Source organism: Balaenoptera physalus (genome assembly GCF_965194825.1).
Source record: "Balaenoptera physalus genome assembly, chromosome: 8".
NCBI classification, from domain to species: Eukaryota; Metazoa; Chordata; class Mammalia; order Artiodactyla; family Balaenopteridae; genus Balaenoptera; species Balaenoptera physalus.
In genome coordinates, this window is record NC_138887.1 from 44,338,987 (window position 1) to 44,360,851 (window position 21,865).

The 21,865-nt window shown below is 34.6% G+C and overlaps 1 long non-coding RNA gene across 1 annotated transcript in view; it reads left to right on the top strand.

Moving 5' to 3' along the window:
• Nucleotides 1-21,865, top strand: part of LOC309665809 — a 95,999-nt gene that overhangs the window by 1,007 nt on the left and 73,127 nt on the right. The gene's annotated exons all lie outside the window — the stretch shown is intronic.

Sequence of the window (21,865 nt, forward strand, 5' to 3'; positions counted from 1 at the left end):
CCAACAAACCCCCTTGGATCAACCACCCGGTTCCCCCGCCCCACTGCAATTTCAGGGAAGAAATTCCTAGTAAAGCCCATTTCAACAATCAGCTCAAGACAAATATAGGTCCACTGAGAATTATAAATTACAACAGGGGATTCTCAAAAGGATACTCAGCATTTAAAAACATGTATGGTTTTCCAGCTCCTGGAATGCTCTGGCTAACATTTTTAATGCATCACATCTCATTAATTAAAGCCACTTCCCTAGTTTTGGTTTAAAGGGCAGAGGAAGATGACAAAGTTCACAAAAGTCCCTGCTGGGTGTCAAGGACCAACATAAAGAGAATATCTCTGTGTCTTCATGAGCTGGTGAAGGGTTACTAAATTTTCTGTGGACATATATGCATGTATTCAGGCAGTCATACAAACACCATTAATTCTTTTCTAAACAGGCATGTTGTCTGAGGTGTTTAAATTTCCTTTCGTATTTTCTTTCAATTTTTCTCAAAGCTGATATCCTTATGGCTTTTTTTTTTTTTTTTTTGAGGAAGGGCATATGAAGATCAACAGGACAGAACTTTCCCTTCTTTATTCCCCAACTCTCTCTACTCTGCACCCTCCCTCCACCCCACATACAAAACACGTTAGAAATATGGAGGAGAGAGCTCTATTTCAGTCATACGGAAATTTCTTGGCTGAAAGGAGAGGGTGAGTCTTACAATTAAAAACATAAACACTTATTGGAAGTGGTTTAGTATTCTTATAAAAAATGACCTAAGCATTGTCACTACAGCTTTCATTACTTAATGTCTATAGACCAATAGAGAAAGAGCAACTCCCTCTCTCCCTCTCTCCCTCCCTCTCTCCCTCTCTCTCTGTGTGTGTGTGTGTGTGTGTGTGTGTGTGTGTTTGCGTGAGTGTAGGTGGACGAGGAGGAAGAGAATGAAGAGGGTTTAAAGGGGGGAGAATGGGGGAGGGGAGGAGGAATTCTCTTTCTACTTCACTAGATTGATTCATCAAACAGACCCTATTGTATTTGTCAGTTTCTGCCAGCCTATTGATCAGTCAGTATTGTTAAGAAAATAAAATCCAAAAATAATGTTGATTTTACTGATTCCCACACTTGTTATCCTGAGCACTTTTCACGCTCTAGGCAATGGATTAAGGCTGCAAATGACAAGAGGCTTGTCTGTCTTCCATGGATTACTCTCTATAGACATTCATTCTGCAGAGGAATTCATGTCACTTTGGGATTATTTAGAAGATTGGACTAATGAATTATCCTATTGAAATACCACATATGATTAAATACTTTAAATACTTGTACCATTTTCATTAATACATATTGTAAATATTTCTTTTTCTCCAGCTCTTGTTACGTAGACTAGGAGAGCAAGTTTATATTTGTCAAAACTAAACAGGATAAGCAAATTTAGAAATGTATCCATTTCACTTGCGTAATGTCTAATCCTGAAACATTTTGATGTTGTCCAGGAAAAATAAAAGGTTGTAGGCAAAATTCAGATAAAAGAGGGTCAGAATTGACTCCATGGAGAAGAAAGACATTCAATCTGGAGTTTGAACCACAAAATCATGACAGAATTACTTTATTTTGTAAAATAAATAACAATGTTGAAGCCTGGAATTTGGTAGCACTGACACCCCATGTTTATATACACACAAATTTTTTTAAAACTTTAATATACTTATTTACATTTGACATTTTTCTTACCCTCTAAAATTTTTATGATCGTTGGGTCTTTTCAAACAATTGAAAGTTTAGTGAATTCACATTTATATTTACTTATCTGTAGATTTTTTTAATTAAAAAAATGTGAGAATAGGAAATTCTTTATGTAAGCATAACCGTTCTAGACTGATTAAATTATAAAATTGTAGAAAAGTGTGCCCACAGATAGAATTTTTTTAATTGTGGAAGGAAAGAAAGAGAGAGAGAGAGGGAGAGGGAGAGAGGGAGGGAGGGAGGGAGGGGAGAAGAGAGGAAGGAAGAAAGGGGGAAGGAAGGAAGGAACTACTTCCTGAAAAATACTTACCAAAGTATTTGTAATATTATATTTCTACTGCTTTCTCAATTGACTTTGGTCAGGGTTAAGTAAAGTTATTTTCAATGTTTTTCTTATACATCCAAACATGTGAGGGATAACCAAGGTTAAACCTATTTCGGAATTGAGGTAGATGCAAAGTTGAGGTGGACCTGGGTGGATGTCATCAGAATCTATTAAAATGTGCATGTGTGAAATGTGAATTTTGATTCACCTCCCAAGAAACATCGCTCCCTACTCTGAGAATCTGTGACCTCAGCCCTGACACAGTCAAGCCCGCTGTATTTGCCACATTAACCATTGATTTTGCTGCATCATTTGCGTTTTTAAAAGTCATACATAGTATATTGACCTTTTAACGTTGAGTTTTTTTAAGGTACAAGTGAAAAATCTTATTTTGTTTCTCTTAAAGCAGTATCTCTATTTTCAATTATTTTCTAACCCACAATCTACATCATATGCTATAATTTACTTGCAACTGAGTTTATAATATCTTCTTAAATTTCAAGTTTTCAGAGGTGATTAAGTCCGGCTACAGAGTCAAATTTAAGCAGGTGTTTAATATGATGAGCATGCTGTTGTATATATTTCTGTCAAATAAATCAGTAGTTTTTAATCTCACCCCACTCCATATTGAGATGGATTACAGAGACTTCCAAGTATAAAACTCTTGACAGGCAGTTTTCTGGGTGGCGTGCTTGATTTTCTAGAGAAGCAGCTCTTCCAACTTCACAACAGTTTGGTTAACTCTTGTTTTTCAGTAAAGACCGGTACAGTCAAAGAAGATACGTGTTAAAGCAATTCTCCATTGGAAATGTATTTTTGATCTTTTCATATGTTAGCTAAAACCAATGTGTACATTTTTTAAATGTCCACTTTCTATAATTTGTTATTTATTAATGAAACAAACTGGGATGGCAATAAACATTGCAGTTTAATAGCAGAAATTGTTCTCATTTGTGAGATGGTATTCCAAGTGCTTCCCCAGGTTAGAGACAGCCTGAAACTTTCTGTGAGTGGTAGGTAAAAATACTTGCTATATTTGTGCATAAAAGAATATAAGGAGAAACACAGTTTAGATATATTTAAGAGACTGAGTGGATTAAGTGTACTTGATGTTATGGTGCGCTTCATTAAACATACCTGCCTCTCCCTGCAATCCCACTCCACCCCCGTTTCATTGTGGTTAGATAAACACCCCCAAAGTGTGTGCCAGCCACAGAAGTAGATGACCTCTTTAAGAGAAATTATGGAGTAAAGAATTTCAAAAGGAGTTGGTTAACCAGCTCTCCTAAGAAACAACACCAAGAAGGAAACCAATACTAAAAAACAAACACAAATTTCCATACTTCTCCCAAGGTGTTATTCAATTGAGTCATGTAAAAAAATCTATATTAGTTTCCATTCGTCTGCTATCTCCCTTTTTTTCCTTCAAGAGAATGCTTCATTAGTATATGAGAAAGGCCTATGATCAACAGAATTACAGCAAATATCAGAGTACAACATTTGCCCTTGCTCTGACATCTCATGCTGGAAATTCATTTTTAATGAGGGTTTTTCTGGTACAGGGAAGTTGAATTTTTTTTTTTTCTAAAAAATAATTGTGTGGGTGAAAACATTTTTTAGAAGATCAGAAGACATCTTATTAATTGGGAAAACTAAATAGTTGATGTATTATTCATTCTAGCGAAAAAATGGTAGTTATTTAAGAACTATTGTCGTAGTTGCTGAGAACGGGGGGTGGGTGGTAGCCGGTTAAAAGCAATATTTAAGAAATTAAGTTACACTTTTTAAAAATCTGACCCCTGTGAATGTTTTTGGTACAAGCAATGCGTGAAAGCATGAGTCGAGAGGAAGGATTGGTAAAAGGCAGAGGGAATTCAATCTCTAGGGAAGCATTAACTCCTCTCTTTCCCTCTTACCCACCCATGAACAGAGATCTCAGTAAAATAAGCTAGCCCCTCCTGGGAAGTGAACTTGCAACAGTTTAAGAAAAAACACTTATATGTCTTCTCTTGTGACATCAGTGTTCATCATGAGATTTAAGGTAAATAGGGACTCAAGATAAAAGCCTTTTTGTTTTTCAAATGAATTAACATAATAGATGTTAAATCAATGCAGGGGTCCGGAAACTGGCCAGTCACGTTAGCTGTGGCTCTAGATTTTAAGAAAAATTTAAACAATTAAGGGGTATCAGAAATTACAGGGGAAGTTCTTTAGCAGTAAGGTGAGGCGGTAGCTTCCCTTTCCTTGAGAATTTGATTCGAAGGGCTAGCAGGTGAGTTGTATTAAGTTCGTGGGGGGGAATAGAAGAGAGTGACAAAAAAGGGATGCATAAAATTTTATGTTTAGTGTCTGCGTAGCCAAAAGTGGCTAAAATCCAGTTATAGGAACAGAATTTAACATTTCCACAGTCTCTCTTTTCTTTCGACTTTTTAAATCGATCATATTTTTCAACATTTCAAAATGTTTTAAACACGGGACTTTTCCTTTTTCACCTAGTTAAGCAGTATAATCACTACAGCTTCTTTATTAGATTATCTGATAAGTGAATGCAGTTTTCCAGAATATTAATCTATTGCAATAATTAAACACTGAAAATACCAGAATACCTGTTTGGGTTTTTTGTTATTGTGGTGGTTGTTTTGTTTTGTTTTTAAGTGAGAGTGTCCCCACCTCAACTCAAATGGAACAAGAAAGTTTTCAAGTGAGACAAAAATCCCATTGTTAATACTGATCAGTACAGGCTAGGCAGTGAGGAGGAAAAAATGAGGCGTCCCTGGAATACAAATGAAATGAGCAGGTTGGCTGTTGAGTGTTTCAGGACATGAAGTTATTAGTTATTTGCTTTCAGCAAAGGTATAGCACGCAGTTTCTCACTGAATAAATAAATAAGCAGATCTGTACTAAACAAAACAAAGTGAAGAAACCAGGCAGTATTGTTTAAAGGACTACTTTCCATCTGACTCAGGCAAAGCAGATGCATATAGTTTCCCTTTGTTACCACTAAAAAGAATGTTGCACCTCAGATGTAAGTTTACTAAAATCTGTATGTTCTAGGAAGCAGCCTATTTTCTCTTCTTAAAAATGTTTTTAAAGAGTTTGAAACTGATTACGACTGGGAACAGAGATGCTGAAGCCTAGAATTAAAGCTCCTTAAAAGGGTTTATTATAATGGCAAAACCAACTGTTTGGCGGATGGTGACTCAAAAACTACAGTGCATTCTGCTTTTCAAGGGCACAGATTTCTCCAAATTGCAAGAGTTAGGAAGAAAAGACTTCAATTATTTTCTTCCCTATTCTGTATTGTTTCAAGTGTTAAATATCATTTGGTCTAGTCTATGCCCTCCATTTTTTCCTTTTGTGATGTGGGGTTGGTGTTAGAATTATATGCCAGGTTTCATTTCACTGCCTTGGCTACAGGAGCAGCTGTCACCTTATGGGAGAGATTAGGAAATGCCTTGTTTATTAGTTAACAGTTATTATTTACAAGTGATTTATGAAGAAAATTCAAGTCTCCACCATTTTTCCTCAGGGCATATTCAAAGAATAAGTCTCTTTGAAAATCAATCAACATAAATTCATTTTCTCATGCCTGCCGTATTGATGAGAAGAGAAAATAACATCCAATATGTCCAGCCTTGAATCTTCTTAAATTACAGATCCAAGTTGAAAATGGTTTGACTTGAGGACTTAAATGGCGATCTGATTAGTCTCTTGCTTGTTTTTTCAAAGTTGATGTATAACTTTAGTAACTTAAAGCACTTGAAAGGCCCTCAAATATCTAATAGACAGAATATTATAAAACTCCCTTTGTGGCATAAAAATAATGTCCACTACAACAAATAGTATTCTCACACAGTTTTTAACTCTATTATCTCAAAGTTTAGCAATTAACTGTAATAATGTGCTGATGAAACATAAGAAAAAAGCCCACTAATTAATTTTTGAACTTAAAATTTTAAACGAGTGTAATCCTCGCTGTGTAATTTTGTAGAAATAACATTTGATGTTTTTTGATACAATCAGATAGTTTGGTGGTCTTGTTTTGACATATTAAATAATTACTGCCAATTTAATAATTATTTAATTAATAAATAATTTACTGCCAATAATTACTGTGAAACCTATTTCAATTCCATTAAGCTAAAATAAAAACACTTAGAGAAATAAGAAAACTAAATTTGAGTGAATCAAACTAAATATGGTAATCTATTTCTTGGGCTGTCAACGTGAGTTTGTAGGTGTTTGCCACTGTGTGTAACCCAGCACACCTAATTTGGTTCCAGAGATGCAATTTTAGATATGTATACTCTTTCTTTACTCTTAAATCCAGTCACTTTTGAAACCATTTTACTTATATTTCTTGAATTGTTTCTTTTATATTTACCCATTTATTAAACAAGATTTTGAGAATTGCCTAGGTGTCAGTCATTGTGTCTTGTAAAACAAATCACAAGTTTTTTGAGAATTAGTGATATATAGTCCTGATAACCAATGCCAATTTATCTTTTTTAAAAAAATTTTTCTACCATAAAGATAAAAAACATCTACAAAGCTTTCTGTACCCATTTTGGTCTAGAGAAAGAGATTTATTTATTCATTCATTCATTTATTTATTTACTTACTTACTTATAATACATCTCTCCTGCTCTTTTCTTTTCATCAAATCCTGTACCTGTTTTCATTCTGTCTAGTAATATTTTCTCTATTGCTGTGGAAGACCCTACCTGATGACAGATTGTCTATGTATTTTGCTGGATTACTCCTGATTATAGGCTATTGTATTCCCCTAAAGTTAATATGCCTATATCAGGATTTTGCATTAGGGACTCAGGATATAAGATTGCTTTCTAAAAAAAAGAGGCTTGCATACTTTTTTCACAATGTTTTGTGAGTCTTCTAGAAGCTCTCTCCCCTATGATTCTGTGGTGCTAGGTGCATATATCTAGTTTAGTTCTTATTACTTTATATTATAATAAATTTCCTCAACAGACTCTAATCTCAAAGAGAACAGAAACTTTTTCTCATTATTTTATTTTCAGTGCTCAGCATAACCTCTGGCACAGAGTAAAGTTTAACCTCTTAATTAATGGATTAATTAATTAATTAAAGAGTCAGGGGAAATATATGTTAGGCCTAGAAATCTCACAATTTGAATAAATAGTTTGGTAGAAATAGTTTCTTTGCAGGTACAATTATACTAGTTTTCCATGCTCTTACACTAAACATGGATTGGAGTGTAGACAGTAACATTGATAGAGTTCTAATTTGTTCATTTAAAATGCTGCTAAAGTAACCACATTATAGTCCATAAAATAAAATACATTTGGTCTTTTCTTCAAAGCATGGAAAATTATTTTTGTTATTATTATTTTTTATTCAATTATAGATTTCTTTTCAGGTTAAAGACCTCTCTTCAGATTTCCTATAGCCTGCAAGTTATTACAGTATGTTGCTAATAGAGACATTAATCAAAATGAACATTCTACAGTATTACCAAATATATAGTGTTTTCAAATGGCAATAAGTTCTTATTTTTTTATTTTAAAAATTGAGTGGTGTTTATAAAACTCCCAGAAAGAAAGCCACCACAATTGTGAAAATGCATATATTATATGAGACAGGACACCTGGGTTTAAATCACAAGATCACAATTTGTAGCAATATAATTGAAATTTTAGTTTCTTTGGCTACAAATGAGTTTGGGCATCTCCCAGCTTCCCAATGGCTGTTAGGACCAAACCAGTTATCATATTTGACACTGCCCGGTACAAGGACATTCAGAGAGCCAGTGTTCCTAGGCAGAGCTTCCACCTTCACAGAGCATGGAGCCGGACTCTGCAGTCAGAGTTTGACCAAACCTCTGGACATCAGAATTGAATATAGGGGGCCAGGGTATCATGTAAATATTGCTGGTAAAAAACAGTGATTCTAAAATGCCCTTTTGCAGAAAGAAAAGACAACCCTTTGAGAATCATTGCAAATGTTAGATGAAAAAGAGGAAAGGAGAACATAGGCTGCTATTACTTCTGTGTGTTGAAAAGTTGTCCTTTAAGTATCACATGTTCAATTTTAAATGCACCAAATTTACATATCAAGTGCAGGAGGTTTGATCACAGAGAATAAGATAGCTAAATGGAAATATGAAGAGTAGAGAAGGCAGCAGCAAGTGGAGAAGCCCTGTCTTAGACTAACAAGCATGAAGTTGCCTTCGCTAATCAGCCCTGCAAACCTAGGCAGCTGCAAATTGAAGGAGAGCGGCATTTCACATCTTAACAAACTGCCGGTGACTCACTTGGCCAGATGTGGGTTTGAGATCCTCCACCTTTCACAGATTACACAGTATAGAAAGAGTTGTATCTTTTATGGTAACTCAAGCCTTAAATTAGTAGAGGACCCATTATTAGCACTAAATCCTCAACCTGCAAGTGGTTTTTTAAATAACCTAAGTTGCAAACTTCATGAATCAGTATTTACGTTGCAGAGCAAATTATTTTTCCAGATAAGTGTCATACTTAACTTTAAGAAGCAGAGAAGTTTAGGTCAACAGGTGAAACACCTGTACAACTATTATGGAAATATTTCCTACTACTATTTATATTTTAAGTCATTATGTCTCATAGGTCAACAGCACTATTTAGTATTTGAACTGTTCGAATTGTTTTTCATGCTGTTTTCAGAACACTAGGGAATCTTGATTGGCTGGTAAATAAGTTAATTTTCCATTCTAGTGGAATGTTTTACTATAATAGTTTCAAGAGAAACATTTTCCTTTTACCTTTATTATTACTGTTAAAATACACCGGCAGAAACAGGACAATGATTAACATTATACCACTATCTTTGAACAGTTTCTTAAACCCACAAATGGATACCCACAAAATATCATTTAGAGTCACAAAATAAATTGTTATGGATATACTAAACTACAAAATAAGTCCATTTTCATATTTATTTTTCGTTATAATTGCCAGACGTCAAAACATTACAAAGTATGAAAATACAATTGTCACAATCTGAATAGAATTACAATTTCTATTTTTGCATAATTATCAGTCCATGGCAAAACTTTCTAGATTCACTGGACATAAGTTGTGGGATATGCTAAGCAGATTTTAAAGAAAGACTCATGTTTTATAAACTTATAAGGAATTTAAAAAATCTGTCCAGTGTATTCCCTCAAAAAATGCTGTTTCAAATGTAATTAGCAGCCTTTTCAAATGTGAATTCAACAACTGTAGAAAGCCACTTAGACTCCCACTAAATTGAGTCTATCAGAAAGTGGTTCAAATGTCACTAATTGTTTTACAGGAATAATCATATTGTAGCTTTAAACAAACTTAAGCTTTAGTCTACTTTAAGACTGGAGTGCCCGGATGAAAATAAAGACCCTTTTGCTGAAAAGGAGACGACCGAGTTACATTTAACAAGATGCAGCATGTGGCACTTGAGAGATCTCACACTGGCAGGCTGCGCGCCACCCCAGCAGCTACATCACGTTTCCTTTGCCTCAAACGATTTCAGAATAATTTCATAAAAATGACATGATTGACACGCTAGCTTTCTTCCCATTCTGATGTATTTAAATGTTAATATCTCTGCAATGCATTGATACTTTAAGAGTATTAGAAAAGAAAGAGAAATAAGCCAGCAATTTTACTTGCATGCATTTTATTGTACAAATTAAGACGACCTTTTATTTACTCTAAAGGTTTTCCCTAATTGCTCTTACTTTTCTATTTTTCTGTGCGTGTTTTCATTAAATGGGCTTTGGGATACTTTCCACAGTCCTTTCCGTCAACTATAAAAATGAGTGACTGGGTACTGTAACCAATAGGGGTAAGATATCTTTTTCTATATACATTATGTAAACATAACATTATAGTAAGTGTCCCCTTCCCTAGTTCATTCTATCTCTAATTTGGTTATTCCCCTCTTTAAATTCAATTCTCTACCAAGTCTTCCAAAATAAATTATTTTAACTCTAGTCATCCCAACACTCATTATGCATTATGAGCTAAATCTCTATACATATGTATTGTGTTTGGGGCATGTTTTTATGTATTCATTCTGTCAGTGAAGTGCACAAATCATGAATATATTTGTCTTCAACAGCACTTTAATTACAGGACAACTTCAATGGTGATGGGCCTATGGCCTATTTCCTGTGAAGTTCCTAGTGCAGTTCTTTTCCCACAATGGGTCCTCCATAAATGTAAGTGAATGACTTCCTGACTATTGTCAAGGATCCCGGGAGATGCAGGATGGTGTTGGCAGCAAGAGACAAAGCTGGCTGTCAAAACTGTTATATTCAGATGAACAGCAAAAAGTTGAAAGAGATCTGAAAGTTTTCGGAAGCACTCTGCCCATTTTGTCAAAAACTGTTTCAAAGAATTTTATGTATCCTGAACTCATGAAGATTGGTTTGAAAAACAAATCCCAGAATTCAAGAAACTGGTCAATGACTAATTTGCTTTATTAAGAAAGAAAAAAGACTAAAAAATATGGTAGTTTAAAAATGATATTTACCTGAGGAGATTACTATGTTCTAGTGTGGGATATGCAGAAAAGTATTTTGTAGTAGGGTGATGAAATATCCTTAAATAATAGAATTTCATTAGGTATAAGTTTGACACAAATGGCTTTCATCTTGCCCAGTTCTCTGACCCATAAGCTAAATATCAGGTATTATAACATTTAAGAGGTAAGGCTTCTTCCTGTGTAAGTAGGTGTGGGAAAAATGTGTCACCCTTTTCCTGGGAGGTCAGTGGGGCGCTGGTGGGTGAGGCAGGTTTCCATTCAATTGTTCTGCACTAAAGAAGTGCTGCTATGAGAGAATAAGGCTGGGTACGCATGTAAGGAGGGCCTTAAAACAGTGAGACCGCAAGGAGTTTGAGGTTAAGTGAACACCTTTTCTACCAAGATTTTAAAGCATTGTAGTCTTATGTATCTTATATATGCATGCATGTATATAGGTAAACCTGTGTATATACATGTTTATGTATATATACATTTACACACACATGTATACACACACTGAATGTAATTCAACAGAAATTTATTGAATTTCTGTGCCAGGCATTCTGTGCTAAAACTGTAAAAATTCAAAGACAAATGAATGCATTCCTTACCATGAAGGATTTGCAATTGGATTGGAGAGGCAACATAAGACTAGCCTTTTAGAAATATACGCCTACAACCTCCTAGATGCCATTCAATTATAAACTTTAAAACACAGACAAAAGATAATTACTCTCATTTTTTAGAAGTACTTAGCTAGGCTGAGGTAGTTTTCAATAATGTGTAATAAAATATTTTTCTTCTTTCTCGAATGATACAAACTCATGTGTGATTTCTGGCATGTTAAGTACAAGCGGAACAGTCGGCTTTGACCCATATCCTTATTCTGAAGAATTACCACTCTCAGATTTCAGTCCCGGAAAAAGTGATAAAGGCTATTCTCAGAAATCAGACTCAAGATATAGAAAACTGCAGCTTTCTGATTAGTGTATTTTAAATGGGTCTAAAGGTAAATACCATCACCTGAGTCTCATTAAATCAATGGATACTATGTATATTAAATGCTCTAAAAGTAATGTTCAACTTCTAAGTAGTATGTTTTATACAACTAATTGGCTAGTGGCCTACACACCTTGACTCAATTTTAAATATCAAAGAATTTTCTTTGTGACTAATATTTGCATTTTAAAATTATTTTTCTTCTGAGTATTTTATCTCGTGTTTACTGGAGATGAAATGCACTTTTCAGACCTCTATTTTGTTACTTATACCTGGAAAGAATCTAGAATGAAACAGGAAAGCAGAGATGAACATTCTGTAACACCTCATTGAGTCTATTAATTGTAGAGATGAGCCTTGTACATTCCTCCGTGGTCCAAGTAGGAATGACAACAAGAACACTCCATTGTTTAAGTATTCCACATAGTTGGGTGTGTGTGCGTGTGTGTGTGTGTTGCAGAGGAGCTGTGTGTAGGCTCATGTCTGACCCAAGTACATGGATTACAGTTTTAAATAGCAAGTAAGGAGGCAGTAGAGCGTGATGAGAGAAATCCAACCTGAGTCCTAGTTCCGGCTTGGGCACTAACGAGTGATGTGTTATTAGATAATGAATTTCTTGAGGCCTCAATATCCTCCTCTAAAAATGAGTTAACTGGACGAGATATACTCCGCCTCTGGGTCCTTCTAGTGCTGAAAATCCTATATCCTAAAGTATATTTCCAAGCCATAGTGTGAAATTTATCACTTAAATGTTTAGCAATATTTAATTATTTTAGTTAGAAATAAAAATGTAATAATTCATTTTGCTCCATATAAAACTGTAATTTCAGTTGGGGAATAGAAAAAAATTGTTATATGATACTGTGTCATTAAACTATTTGAAAATATCTATGATGGTCCCAATGTCAAATGATTACTTTATTAAATAGAACTCAGTTATAATATACCTCCTATACTAGTTTCTGAAGTAGGTATTTAGGATAAAATCAGTTATATCATTCTGATGTTAAATATAATTGGCATGATGCAGAAGAATTTGGCTGAGGTTAAGGTTTTTGGAGAATGTTTACTGTTCCTATCATTTGAGGAAGAAAAGTTAAATTTCTTCTTCAGAGAGGGTTAATAGAGACTATAATGCACACGTTCAATTTATATTCTTCTCATTTGATTACATTATGATATGCATTTAATAGAAGGGAAAACACTACTAATGATGATAATTTTAACTTCGCTTATTTCAATGGCTATTTATCAATCATTTTCAGATACTGAACTAGTTGCTATGGGGAAGAAAGGAAATGAATTAAATGTGATTCCTTCCCTTGAGAAGGTCCCAATCTAGTGAGGGAAAGTTACAGCAAAAGAAGATACGAACACAAAATGCTAATTGCTCAGATAGAGCAGATGACAGGCACTTAGCCCAGCTGGGATATTATAGAGGCTTCCTGTGGGAGATGGTGCCTGAGCCGGGTCTTCAATGATAGGTAAGAGCAGGTGAAGAAAGATGAGGAGGTCGTGCCAGGGCTTCAAGCAAAACACAAAGCCACAAAATAGGAAAGCATGTGTGAGTGCAGGAAATGGGAGCAATTTTGCCATTAAAAGGGTGTAAATAGCAAAGAGAAGAGGGAGGAGAAATCGGCAGGGGCCAAACGAAAAATGTGTCTATATAGTCACGCTTGTAATTCTAATATAGGTGATAAAAAGACACAGAGGACATCCAAGAGGATAAAGCCATTGATAAAAGATTTGCTTTTAAGGTAAATGAGCCTCGTTGCAGTGGGAAGGATGTAATGACTAGCAACAAACCTGAAGTTAGGACGGCCAAGTATGTTTCTCTTGTAACAGCCTAGATCAGAGGTGACAAGGCACCTAATCATGGCAGTAGATCATGAAAAGGCGAGAGAAATCGCAAAAGGGAGATACAAATAGGCATGCTTTGATGCTTTCCTGATGAAAGATTTGATAAGCAGAAGGATGGTGAAGTGGAATTTTCCATTTCCTGTGCTTTTATTACAATATTGTAAATGTTGTATTGTAAATAATGCAATTATTTACAATGATTCCCATGCGTATGGCATGGATGAATAGCACTATTAACTGAAACCAGCAAGAGAAGAAGATGAGCAGATACGTTTGAGGAAAAAGAACAGTGTTCAATTGTGCACTTATTGGTTTTGAGAAGATTACTAAGTATATATTTTAGGTACACATAAGCAGTTTGGTAAATTAGTTGAAAGCTCGAATATCAGAGACAAAGATTAGGGTTTATCTAGAAATTAGGGTCAATATAGAGAGAAAAACTGGGCTGAGGAGAGAACCATGGATGGCAGTAAGGAACAGGCAAAAGAGGAGAACCCCAAACAGGGAAATGTGACAACTAAGCATGGAAGGACAGGAAAAACAACATCACGAATACCCAGGTAGAAACTCTTTAAGGAAGTCAGCCAAATGTGGGAGAGGGATGTGGAAGCTGGCCTACGCAAGTTCTATTTGAATAGGTAGTTCCAAAATCATTCTTACCCCTTACAAGAACTGATTCAGACGTGGGAACAGAAGCCAGATGGCACTGGGTTTTGTGAAGACCAACTACAAGAGAAATAGGTAATAATGAGTTGACTTTGGCTAATCAGCTTTCTCCCTTTCTCAAATACGAAATGACATATAAAAATTCTTTACCTTCCTAGAATCCTGAATTCACAATGAGATTTTAAACATCTACTCTGCAAATGGAAACTATTTAGAACACATAACAGTCTTCATTTATCATCACCACATTGGGGAATTTGATTCCCTTTTCTTTCAAATAATTTGGTTTAATTTATTTCTTTATTTTTCCCCAAGTGTTATTACAGGCTTCTCATAGAAGTTGATTCACTGATCACAGTGTAATATTATGCCCTTAGCTTTTATTGTAGGATGATATAACAAATGATCTCAGGAGGAATACTCTTCCAACATCTGCAAAACCACTATTCATTATATTAGTCAACATCTCAAACAACAATACACATGATAAATTCCTCCCAGAATTTAATGCCAGGAAGTCTTTCTCTGATGAAGAACTGATATATTCCTTTTATCAGTATGTGGGAACTTATTTCTTTTCAACCTTGGTTGATGGGAAGTTTAAAATGAAATTTGACACTCACATGTAGAAACCAGCTATTTCTAGTTTCCCGGTTAGTTCCTGGAGAGCACCTTTTCTATCTTTTTTGAGTTTTCTTGTTCTGTACTATTTTAACCATATGTGTATGTCCATGTATATTTCTGTTTACTGAAGTCCTCTTCAAACGTTATTAAAATAAGAAGTTCAGTGAACAACAACAATAAAAATCATAGTAATAAAGTATTTGGTCAGCATTTTATTTCATTTTCTCTTCATTCCTTTTGAAGGTTTCTTTTCCCTCCCACAGAAACCCATGTTAGATGAAAAGCATATTTTTGGTATTATTTTAATTAAAGATAAACTTATCGATGAGTATTTAAAATCAATCATTTCCTTTTTTTCATATACTTAATTTCAAGAAAAGCAATACAAAAGAATTTAATTCTGGCTTGAAGAACATTATTAATTTACTACACTTCTCTTATTTTTAATTGTATAATCCTTAGCCTAGTACAAATATCTGTGGTGATTTTTCTTACAGGACATTTAACTACACTTAGAACCACTTGAGACTGTAACCTAATTCTAACCAATTTTATGACATTCTCTTCTAATAGAATACTTTTGGTGTGCTGCCCTTATGCCTCATTTTCCCTCAACAGAATTTCCTAAGAACAGTGTGAAGAGTGGCAGGTACAAATAAAGGGATATAAATAATGAAACAAGGAATACCAGTTATGGAATGTTTACAGTTTGAGTGTAGGCATGAGACTTGTAGAAGGGCATTTGATATGAGAACTAGCAAAACCTGCTTTTTTTTTTTTTTTTTTTACAAGAAATCCCCAAATATACTTTATAAGATAAATCCCTTCCCATCCTCATGACCCATCTCAAATGCCACTTCTTCTTTGAACACTTCCATAAAACTCTAGACAGTCACTCTATCAGTGCCCTTTTTTGGATTCCTGACGCACTCTGTTCTTAACGATTATAACGGAATCTCAACATACATTGTAATGATTTCTTTAAAGTTCAGCTTCCTTCCTCTCTTCACTGAGAGGAATTGTACCTTATTTGCCTTATAACCTAAGCAGTGAGCGCTAGGATCTCAAAAAAGGCTGGTTTTGAAAGCTAAAATGCATGAATGAAGGAAGGAAGGAACGAGGCAGACATATGGGTTGAAAACCGAAGAATAATGAGGCACTGCTCTGGAATTTAAATATTTCACTTTCTGGATAGTCAAGATGATTGTAGAATTGATGATAACATTTCTACTGATGGCATGGGGTAGCAAGAATAAGAGTCCTAGTAAGAATTTGAGAAGTGGGGAAAATAAACCTGTCTCTTACGAAGTCAACATTAAATCAACACAGTGCCCTGGAGTTGTGACGCAAAATTACCATTCAGATATCACCTAACTCCCAGAACAAAAAAAGCTTGAATTGAACCTGCCTGACACTATGAGTATAGTGAGCATAAGAAGGTGTACATCACAAGGAGGTAGGACGGCCATGAAGGCACCAAGAGAAAAGACCCCAAGCCAACTCGTGGCAGTGCACAGCACTTACATTTCCCCTGGATTTTCATTTTTTGAAAAGGGGAGATTGTCCCAACACCATCATGAAAAGAGATGCATCCAGCTATGCCCTCAACATGATGTTCTTCAACAACAAACTTCTTTCCCTTTTTCTGGCTCCAAGCAGTACGCTTACAAGGAGAGAATGTGACTGTCATGAAAATATAAGCATTATGGGTTTTGTGACATTTAAGTTTCTTATTGTACCTTGATAATAAATATTCTGATTGATTACACAGTAATAACATGGATTGCTTCTTGATTGTCCACAATAAGCCAGATGTGCTTGTCACCATGGGACATATAATATCTTTTAATTATATGGATTTTGATTGTCTTCTCCCTTTTAGAAAATATTCTCCATGCCTAGTCTGTTTTATTCTATATCCCCAGCACCTAGAATAATACCTGGTACATGGTGCTACTAATTAGTTATTGAATGAATGAATTCATAACACATCCAGAAGTATAGCAGTGAAAAACTAATGGACTCAGTTTTTTCATTCACTCTGAAAGAAATATATTTTTTCTATGCCATATAGAAAACATGCAATATTTTATAATAGGGCTGATAAGACTGTGGTGTCAGTTTTTAAAAATATATTATACTACTTTAAACCTACAGATGAACTATTAAACACTAATATTCATTGAGCAAATACTTACTGATGATGATCCTTTTTGTCCTTTATTTAAAAGTGACTCTGGGGGGCTTCCCTGGTGGCGCAGTGGTTGAGAATCTGCCTGCCAGTGCAGGGGACACGGGTTCGAGCCCTGGTCTGGGAAGATCCCACATGCCGCGGAGCAACTGGGCCCGTGAGGCACAATTACTGAACCTGCACGTCTGGAGCCTGTGCTCCGCAACAAGAGAGGCCGCGACGGTGAGAGGCCCGCGCACCGTGATGAAGAGTGGCCCCCGCTTGCCGCAACTAGAGAAAGCCCTCGCACAGAAACGAAGACCCAACACAGCCATAAATTAATTAATTAATTAATTTTAAAAAAAAGTGACTCTGGTAGTAAAAGATAATCTAACCTTCAGGTTTTCTTATAGACATAAGAGCAGTTGGAAAAGTAGCTCGTTGTATTAAGGATTTAAGAATCTATGGTAAATATATTTTTAAACTATTTTTTCAAACTCTGACCCCTTCTCAAGTTTAAATTATACTGACATTTTTTTGTCAGATGAAAACAGCACAACAGAAGACTAAACTCAAATTATGCCACTGAGAATAAAAAAGAAATTGTGTAATAGCCATTGCCTCTGAGTCATGTTAGGCAGAATGACAAATGGACGATAATACACGTAATGACATGGCAGTCTTTGGCTTTGCACAGAGGTCCATAAATATTTTGCACATGCTTGGAATACATGGACGTCCAGTTGACAGACTCTCCAAGAAAATTCTAAAGTTAGATACCAGATCTAAATTGGTATCAGGAATTTAATAAAAAGGGATGTCCTCGGAGGCTTTTAGGTCATCACACAAAGTGGTCTTCACTGTGTTTTATTTGGCATTGCCATGTTTGGAAAAACAGAGTACAAAGAACTGAACATTAAGGCAGTGATCCTCTTTCCCCCCATATTGCAATCAGTTTGAATAGCAGCGGATATGCGATTCGTGTTAATTGTGCCAAAACAGCAGCAGCATGAATGCTAAATTATTCACCATGTTCACAAACTGTCAAATGGGGCAAATAGCCAACTATTCAAAATAATTGCAAAAAGATTGGCACAGCTGTAATGTGTTTTCAGTGTGTATTCCGTATCCTCCTGAAACCAATATTCAATGTAGTGAAACGAATTCGTCTCTTTGATAGACTCAGAGGAGAATTTAGATTTCATTCATAAATACTTCAAGTAAAAATTAATTTATTTGTACTATAATTTTCTCCTCTCTAATAATTTTAAAATACCAAAATACATCCAGATAAGGAGAAATTAGCAATAAAAAGTGAACCGTCAAATATATGTTGATGTGTTGAGATGTGCTTTGTCTCCTATCATTAAAAGGGAACAAAGTTATCATTTCTAAATTGCAGGACTATTTTTATGGTAATGAACACACTTGTAAAAAATTCAAGTATGTAAGAAATTTAGCTTCCATTCTAAATTTTATGTTATAATAATATTGCTTGCTAGTTCTACCATGTGCTACAGTGTTTAAATGCAATACTTTTTAAAAAGATGAGGCAGGGGAGATGCCAAGGAGGGAAACAGAGAAGGGAAGGAGAGAGGGAATAAGGAAGAAATTAAACAAGGCAAGGTTTAAAATCTCTCTTTTTAAATATCTTCCCCTGGGAGCTTAGATCCGCCCTTTATCTTTTTTAAGCACTCATTCTTCTTGCCAGTAAGAATAGATTTATGAATAAATTCACACCTAATTTTATGATTTTGAACGGAGCTTCTAATTTCCATACTTGCTAATAGTCAGTTACTACTATTTAATATAAATAACTTCAATATATTTCCCATTCATATGGGCTATGCAAATAGCCTAAAATTAAAAATACTAAAATATTAAAAAAAATTTTTTATACCGAACTTTTGAAATTTGCTGAAGATTTTATAGTCCTATACTGGTTAATAATAAAGGAATATTTGAATGATGGTGAATATTTATTTAATGATGATGGAAAATGAAGAAAGAGGGATTTTTATACAGTAAATTTTCGTGAAAGAGTGATCTCAAAAAGGAATTTAAATTTAATCTTAGAGAAATGTTAATAATGAAAAATATTTTCTATAAACTAATATGATAAGATTATGCTTTTATCTCTAAAATAGAAACATGACATTTACAGGCAAATTTACCTTAATCCCAAATCTGAGATTTAAATATATAAAATATTTATATATTTTTATTAAAGTTGCTGTCTCCATGTATGCATATTATTATTATTATTATTGATGTTCGTGTCGTGCTATAGTAATAATTGTACATTTCAGAGGAGCAATATATCAGATTTCTGCTTTATCTCAGCATGTTAATAAATTGAGATAATCGTAGTTCATTAAATAAGCTCAGATAGTTGTACATATATTTATGAAGTTGCAAAATATAACAAAGATTATTTTTCCTGCATTAGGTTAGGAAAAAACATTTTTCTCACACAATGTTAATTTATTGCATTTATTTTTATATAAAAATGTCCAGGTGTCATTTAATGTATAATATCATTTTTACTTGAGAAAAATTTTTCTGAAATGTATTTTTATGACAGAGATATAGATAAACTGTGTATTTCAGAATACCATCAGGAAAAAATATTTTCAGAAAGTAAACTGAAATATGGTTTTTAACTATTAGCTGCCTCTTCCTTCAGGAGGATTACAGTTGACCTTAGACTTAGTCATATGATATGTTTTGACAATGAAAAATGAACAATACTGTTGCAACCTCTGAACAGCAGCTTTCGGAACCATCCTATGGTCCTACCATGTCTCTTTCTCTCTACCATGTCTCAGAGGAGGTTGCTACTTCAACTTGTAACCCAAGTTGAAGACTTGGATCAGAGACAGAGGCAGCTCACATAAAGGTATAAAGTGAGCAAGAAATAAATCTTTTGAGATTTGGGGTTGTGTATTACAGAAGCATTTTTAAGCCTAAGATGACTGATATATTGTTACTTGCCATCCTGCCCTACATGAGGATCATCTTATAGTTCTTAAGGCCTATTTTTACATTATTTCCATTCAAAGTCCTCATAATTTGAAATATTTATGGTGTGACTCCTAGATCTGCAGATTGAAGATCTTTGTTCCTCATTGAGATTTTCTAATATTGAGTAGAAAATTTAAGATGCTTTATCATAAAAGAAGAGTTGTGTTCCAACAACTAAGTTGTATCTATTACTTCCATCTCAAAACCTAAATAAAGAGAATTAGTATTCTTAGACCTGGTAAAATTTGTATGGGATTATATGATCATGCCTTCTGCATTCGAATGAGTTAAGGATTACCATTAAGTAATCAATAGTTCTCTTGCTTTCCAATTCAAAATGACATAAACTAGAGATAAAGTAGTCTAGGAAAAACTACTTAACTTTAAGGAGAGGAAGTCATTTAACATTTTATAAACTTGAGACTATATAATTTCTAGATATTTTTAGAAATATCCAATTGAATATTAAAAACCCCAAATCTACTAATTATTTTGTGGCCTTAATGAAATCATTCAATTTGAATTTATACTAATCATCTGGCCTTCAGTAAATCATGGAGATGAATTATTTAATTTCTTAAAAAGAAATAAGGCAAAATGAAAAAGAAATGAAGCATTGGTGATGTTTAGGGATTCAAACAGTATAGAGTAATACAATTGCCACTTTAGGTATGATCTCACTTTCCTATGACTTATTCCTTTAAGTTTTCATGACAGAAGAACCAACTCTATTTTAAGTGGTGAAGAAATACTATATTTTGTATTTAACCTCCCTATCATATTACTCCGCACCCACCTATCTTCAATGATGTTTGTCATGCCTCCCTGTCTTACGATCCCAACAATTAATGACATATTCAAAATAAGATAGGATTTACTTACAAAAGAACTATTTACAAAATTGTTGGTATAGAGGACCCACAAAGTACTCAATGCTCCGCTCAAAGAGGTTGACTCGAGACTTCCCTGGTGGCGCAGTGGTTAAGACTCCGTGCTCCCAATGCAGGGGTCCAGGTTTGATCTCTGGTCAGGGAACTAGATCCCACATGCATGCTGCAACTAAGAGTTCGCATGCCACAACTAAGAAGCCCACATGCCGCAACTAAGGAGTCCGCCTGCCACAACTAAGACCTGGCACAACCAAATAAATAAATAAATATTAAAAAAAAAAAAAAAGAGGCTGACTCTACATAATTTGTTCCCTTTGCCTTCTACTAGTGGGTCAAAACTACTAACAGAAGACTGAAAACCAGTGAGGGTGATATTCGATTAAGATTATCTTCAATGGAAAGTAAAAGTACCTTCACTAAAGATATTTAAGTAACTATTTCTTGCCTCTAAAAATTCTATATTCTCACCTACTTCCTAATAAAATGAATTAATTATGTAGGACCTGACAAAAATTAAGAAGTCTTTTCTCATGTCTGGTAGAATGGCCCTAAAACTAGTCATCAATGTGGTATAAAGAGTGTTTGTGAATGGATGTTGAAGGTATATAGAGATACTATGAAAGTTCTAAGCACGTTAGCCATAGTTCCCAAAAAGGCACTCACAGAACTAGCCACTGAACTTCCTTCGTCATGCATGTCCATACTACGAAGCTCTGCCATGATTATAGGATTCACTACAGTGTTACTTACTAATACAGTGTAGTCATTTGTGTCAAAATTCATTTTTATTGTTCTGAGAAACTTCTCAAGATAACAAGATATATGTCAAGAAAAAAGAACTGTAAGTTATTGATTCTGATACTTAGGTTCTTTATAGTTCAATGATAAAGTGATCAAAAAAAATTAAACTTAGATATGTAAAGGGAGTTAGATTTCAAGTTTTGTACCTGTGACACTAAGTATAACCTTTAAACTATGAATATCACATCATATTTCCATATCTTCTTATACTTATGGATAAAGTAGAAGGGCATATCACCAATAATAAATACTTAGATGCAA